A 6334-nucleotide genomic window follows, 5' to 3' on the forward strand; every position below is an offset into this window, starting at 1 on the left:
TGATGAGCTAACTAAATAACAAATTTTGCCTGTTCACTGTGAGTTAAAACTAAATTTTAAATATAAAAGCTAACCGAAAACTTTTGAAAACACAAGTAGTCGATTCGGCGATCTAAAGAACTAAAAAAAATGAAAATATTTTAGTAAGATTCGAAGCAATGTTATTTAAAAATACATTTGAAACCTTTTAATCTTAAACTAACTATTAAACTTACAAAAAGAACTTAATTAGTAAAACTAGTTAAGAATTTTTTTTATAGACTAAAACTGTTTTTTTTTTGGTTTATTTCATTGAGTACGTTTCGAAATATTTACTTATTTTAGATAGTTTTTACAACTTGTCTTATAATGAAATTAACACTGATATTACTGGCGGTTTTTGCCACTTGTACCCAGGCGCGCTTCTTGTTTGAACAGGAGTGGAACTCGTGGAAGGACTATCATGGTTTGTAATCAGTTTTATCATTTATAAATAAAACGATTTTTTAGAATGTTACATACAAGAAGCTCTTTTAGAAATCTTTTACGAATTCTTTGTACGGTTAATGCTTTAATTTAGAAGTACTAGAAAAGCTTCTAAATTAAAGAAAGGTGTTATACTTGTTACTACCCGTCATTGGCCATTATATTTATGCAATACTGAGTGCTGTTTTTACAAAGGTTTTTTATCGTAAGTCTATTACATTTATATTGTTCTCACCATCCTTTTCTTCAATCCACACAGGCAAACAGTACTCATGCGGCGACGAAGAGGCGAAGAGCAGGAAATCTGGCAGCAGAACCTCGTTTACGTGACACGTCACAACATGGAGGCGGCGCAGGGAAGACACACGTACACGTTGGACATGAACAAGTACGCAGACCTGGTTAGTGTGACGTCATAGTGTTGGTATGAAGTAGTTGGTAAAAATAAAAATGAATGTTAAGGTGTATAAATTAGACACAATACGTTAATCGGTTCATCCAGAATGTAACACAACATGTTGAAATACGGTCAATAAAGTGTTTAAAATATTTTGTTATTAATTGAATTTTAAAATATTTATTAATCATATAAAAGTCGTAGCAACTACAGATAAACAGGCTAACTTGAAACTATATTGTAAAAAATTCTATGGAAACATAGATTCTTGAAAAAGTTATATGCAGACGAAAACGATTACTATTTTAAAAAAACTAACTATTTCCTATTATGACGTCACAGAACACTGAGGAATGGAGCCAGATGTTGCTGGGCACCAAAACTCGTTCCCAGGGCGAAGGTTTCTGCAGCAACGTGTACTTGAGGGACGGCAAGGACATGTCCACCCCGAAAAAGGTCAATTGGGCGGCTGAGGGGTACGTCACACCCGTGAAAGATCAGGGACAGTGCGGATCCTGCTGGGCTTTCAGTGCTGTCAGTTTTATTTATTTGTAAAAATATAAAATTGAAAAGTAGTTTTTCTTATTGATTGTAAAAGTATAAAACTTTAAAAGTGGTTTTTCTTTTAAAAACTTGTGCTTTATGTTTAAGAAATGTTTTTTTTCGATGGATTTTTTTTAAATAGTTTCTTTAATGTTTCATTTAAAAAGTGACAATGGTAAACATTTTTTGCGGTAATAAACAGGATATTTTAAAAACATAAATAAGTTGTTATATATAAATCTAAACCACAATTTCTATCTTTACTTAAAAATAACAGGTACCATACGACACATTGAAAAGTTAACAACTCGGTAGATATCACTTAGATTTGTAGTTTAAAAATAGTTACTGTTAATTTTTATATGAAAACTTAGATATTAAAACTTTAGATGTTAAAAAGCATGAAAAAATTTTTTTAAGTCAATCCGAACAATATTTTGCTATATCTACAGACTGGTTCTCTTGAAGGACAACATTTCAAAAAAACAGGAAATCTTTTATCTTTGTCAGAACAGCAACTAGTTGACTGCTCAGCCGATGAAGGTAGTTTGCATAAACTTTAATAGTATTTATTGATAACACGCTTATAAGCTTTATTACTAACATTAACCATCATATGTGATCTGTTTCACAATTTAGTTACCACAAAAAAAAACATATAACAACTATTTCGTTGAATTGTTATTTAACACAATAACATAAGTAAAACATGAACGTGTTGTATTCATAAAGCACAAATTAATACCTAATCAGTTTACAAACGAAGCACAAACACACAATTACTATTGATAGTTATTTTGAAAGTAACTACAACATATAACCAGGCAACTTGGGATGTTTCGGAGGCTTGATGGACGATGCGTTCAAATACATCAAGTTGAACGGAATTGAAAGCGAAGAAGAATACCCGTACAATGCTGTGGTATGTTGTTTCATAAGTGTTCGAAGATAATGTAAAGTTTGTGCGTAAGCTAGTAGATGTAAAATATTTTTATTTGCACTTCTTTTGTTCTACAAAAACAGTAATCAAACAAAAAAATGCTTTAAGTGTTAAAGTTGGTCATTTTGATATTCTAATGAAGAAACTAGAGAGCCTATGCCTAAAAGCTAAACTTTTTTAAGTTTATCAATATTCAAAAATGTTTTCAATTATAAACTTATTTGCTAACTATAGTTTTATTCTTAAACACTAATACGCAATGCGACTTATAGTTAAATATGGTGTATATAACGTTGCTATTTGATCAAACAGAACGGTCAATGCGCCTATGACGTAACAAAGGTGGTTGCCAACCTGACGGGGTGCGTGGATATTCCTGAGGGCTCCGAATCAGACCTGCAGGATGCCGTTGCCAAGGTGGGACCCATATCCGTTGCCATCGACGCTTCCCACATTTCATTCCAATTGTACGCTGGAGGTTTGTATGAAAAATTGTGAAAATGAGCAATTTTTAAAGCAGAAGTGTTCCTCTAACTACTTTTTAAATATTAAAGTAAAAAAAAAAGATTATGTGTGCTGAAAGTAGCTAAAAAATTTCAAGTAAAAGAACAAGGACTGGTTACTCAAATCAGATTTATAATTTAAAACAAAATTGATGTTGATTACAGTTTGACAAAGAAAATAAACCAAAATTTAAAGTTCTTGTGGAGAGTTTGATACCTGACTTAAATTTTTGGTAACAAGCTCTTATAAAAAATTAAAAAGTAATCTTTGGATATTTGGAGTGAAACTTAAACTTACTAAGTTTAACTTAAAGGTGTGTACTACGAAGAAAGCTGCAGCACAATTCAACTTGACCACGGTGTGCTTGTTGTTGGTTATGATACTGATGAAAAAAGCGGGAAAAACTTCTGGATTGTCAAGAACAGGTAAGATGAATCTGAAAACTGAGTACATGTAATTTTATAGTTTTAGAAGGAAATTAGGACTTGTTGTATTAAAAACATGAAGTGATTAACAATAAAGAGCTATAAGAAGTAAAAGCATAAAAGGCTTTACATATCTGTAAAGTCCAATTTAAACAATTATTTTCACAGTTGGGGATCATCGTGGGGTGAGAAGGGATACATCAAGATGTCACGTGATATGCAAAACAACTGCGGCATCGCCACCCAAGCGTCATACCCGCTTGTTTAAATCATTGTGACGTCGTAATTACTCGGTTGGTTTTTCAGTTTATTGCTAGACTGTAAAAACATCAATTAAGTTTATTGTAAAACTAATCAAATCTATTTAGGATTTATCTAACTATAATTCTAATAAATATTTATATCGAGTTTACTTTTTGAATAAAGTATGAAAAAAAGTTTTCACGTTTTTGTAATTAGTAAAACAATATTATACTTTTTTGAATTAAAATTTTCTTAAAAGAGCTTTTATAAAAGTCTACTCAGCTTTTTGTTTGGTTTGCTGACCGCTTAGTTAGTGTTTAATACCTCTTATAAAAATTTAAGTTTTAAACATATTGTTTAGTTTTATTAAACAAGCTTTTTTGTAACTATTTTATTGTTAATAAATTAAATTTTGATTTTAAAACATAATTTTTTAGTTTTATTTATTTTAGTGTATGATACAAAGTTTCATTGAAGATAGTTAAATTATTTTTAAGAGAAATTACTGAAAAACTTATTTTTAATTAACTCTTATTTTATTTACTAAAAAAATTGTTTTTTTTTCAAAAGCTTGAAGATAGTAATTTTTCAGGTGTACACGAACAAATGGTTAAATGAAACTACAATGAACTTTCAATGGTTTCAAACATATTTAGACTTTTTAATAAACCTACTGAGTTTTTTACAATATAATTTTTAATTTGTGTGTAAATAAATTTTAACCAACAGCGTTTGTTTATTGTTATTATTATTTTTATTGAGATTGTCAAAATCATTTAAGTATAACCAATACTATTCAGAAAAACGTAAAAATTTAGATTTTAGTTGCGTGGAATGAATAAAACATAAATAAAAATATTTAAAAAGATACATGACTTGTAATGGCCAATTGTTTTAGGAGACTAACTATGAAACAAATTGAGTTCAGTCTGAAATGTTCATAATCTGCCAAAGACGCTTTTTTATGAATTTAGAAATGAGCTGTAATAGAAATAACGATTATTGATTTCTATTCTTGAAACTTTAAATATAAATTTACTTGAAAACTTAACCTATAAACATTAAGTTCAATATTCAAGGTTTAAGCGTTTTAACTACTAGCTCAGCATATTTTATGATATGAAAAAACTTTTAAAAGTAGAGTTAAGGAAAATACCTGTCAATCATTTGAAATTTTTCATACTAATGTTGACTATTTCTTTAGTTTTTTGTTATATTTTTAAAGTGGGGTAGCACTAATACATTTTTTCTAAAGTTGTTTTTAATTATGGCTTTTTTAAATGATGAAAATGTCTATTAGAAGGTTTAAGGGTTTGTTTTTTAGAGCTTAAACAAATGTAATATTGAACTATCATTTTTAATTTTTTTTTATAATACTTTTAAACTAACTTATCAAATACAATTTTAAGTTCATAAACAGTAGTGTTTTGCTAAACAATCTCAAGAGTATAAATAAGTAAAAATAAAAAACTATTGATTCATGTAAAAAGTAGTGTTAGTAGACATTAATTAGTGACTAAAAACTTAGTATAAAACAAAACAAAATATAATTTTAAAACAAGTACTAAAAACTTTTAATCAAGTAATGTCAATTAGAGTTGAAGATAGTGTTTGTTCTAACACTTGGTTAAAACTCTATGACAAAATAAATTATGCGCTAGAAAAAAGATTTGAAAATAAACAAAACTAAACAACTGAGTTTCGTTAAATTTGTAGACAGTGTTAGTTAATATAAACATTTAGTTATAACTATTTAAGTTTAAAACGCAAACTTGGAACAATTTGATTTAACCATTTAAGTTAGAAATTTAAATATCAAAAATTTACTGGATTTAACATTAGATTAGTTATAGTGTATTCGAAGATAAAAAATGTAAAACATTATATTTTAAATGCTAAATGAAATTAAATGTTTAAATATTACTGTTTGATGCTGTGGCTGAAGAGCTGAAATGACTTGCTTAGTTTTTAGTAAAGAAGAAATCAAAGCTTGAAAAATTGAGAAAAGTATCATGTTAAAAAACGTGAAAGAATTTGCTTTAATATAAAAAAACACAGTTAATAAGTGTAGTATCCTTAGTTTACTAAGTAGCTATTTTATAATAGATTTTCAAAACTTCAAACATTATTAGCTTTTATTTAAATGCATAACAGATATAAAAAACAATCTCGCAAGTTTTTCTGTGATAGTTTAATTCGTATTTTATTACCTTTCGTCAGAACCTAACAGTAGAACAAACTTAAAATTATGAATAGTTTTTCAGCTAAAAACACAAAAAAAATAAACTAACGAAGTAATTAGCGCAATAAATGATCAGTGTAAAGTAATAAATAATTAAACTCAAGTACTACTAACGGAAAAAAAAGGATAATTTAACTAAATAGAGACACCCTGTAATCGAATTCCTTTTGTTTGCACAATTCTGGTTTCTCTAAAAATATGAAGATAGCCTCCAACTTCACGAGATTAAATACACTATTGCAATGATGGGTTATTCTAAATCTGGATAATTTCTACTACTTATTAGACGTTCTGCAACTGAAGATCTTTTTGCTGCCGTTGCCTTAATTTCATGTTCTTTTTCAATGAAATTCAGCACACAAGCTGGTAGATGTTCTTTTATCCTGGTTTTTAAGTGCCTCGAAGTCTAGCTGATTATACAACTTATTATACACTATACAATTTTTATTTTGGTCTGGAATCGGATTCTTCAACTTCACTTATAATAACGGTTTAGAAAGAAATTTAACTCTTGGGCACACTTGATTGTAAAATTTTTTTGTTAAATCTTTTACTTCATATATCTGTATATATTT

General features: G+C 28.4%; 1 pseudogene; it reads left to right on the plus strand.

Moving 5' to 3' along the window:
* Positions 1-348: 348 nt before the first annotated feature.
* Positions 349-3542, plus strand: LOC145848132 (procathepsin L-like; annotated as a pseudogene).
* The last annotated feature ends 2792 nt before the right edge of the window (positions 3543-6334 follow it).

The sequence above is a fragment of the Thalia democratica genome, unplaced genomic scaffold, assembly GCF_965202585.1.
Source record: "Thalia democratica unplaced genomic scaffold, ktThaDemo2.hap1.1 HAP1_SCAFFOLD_1248, whole genome shotgun sequence".
NCBI lineage: Eukaryota > Metazoa > Chordata > Thaliacea > Salpida > Salpidae > Thalia > Thalia democratica.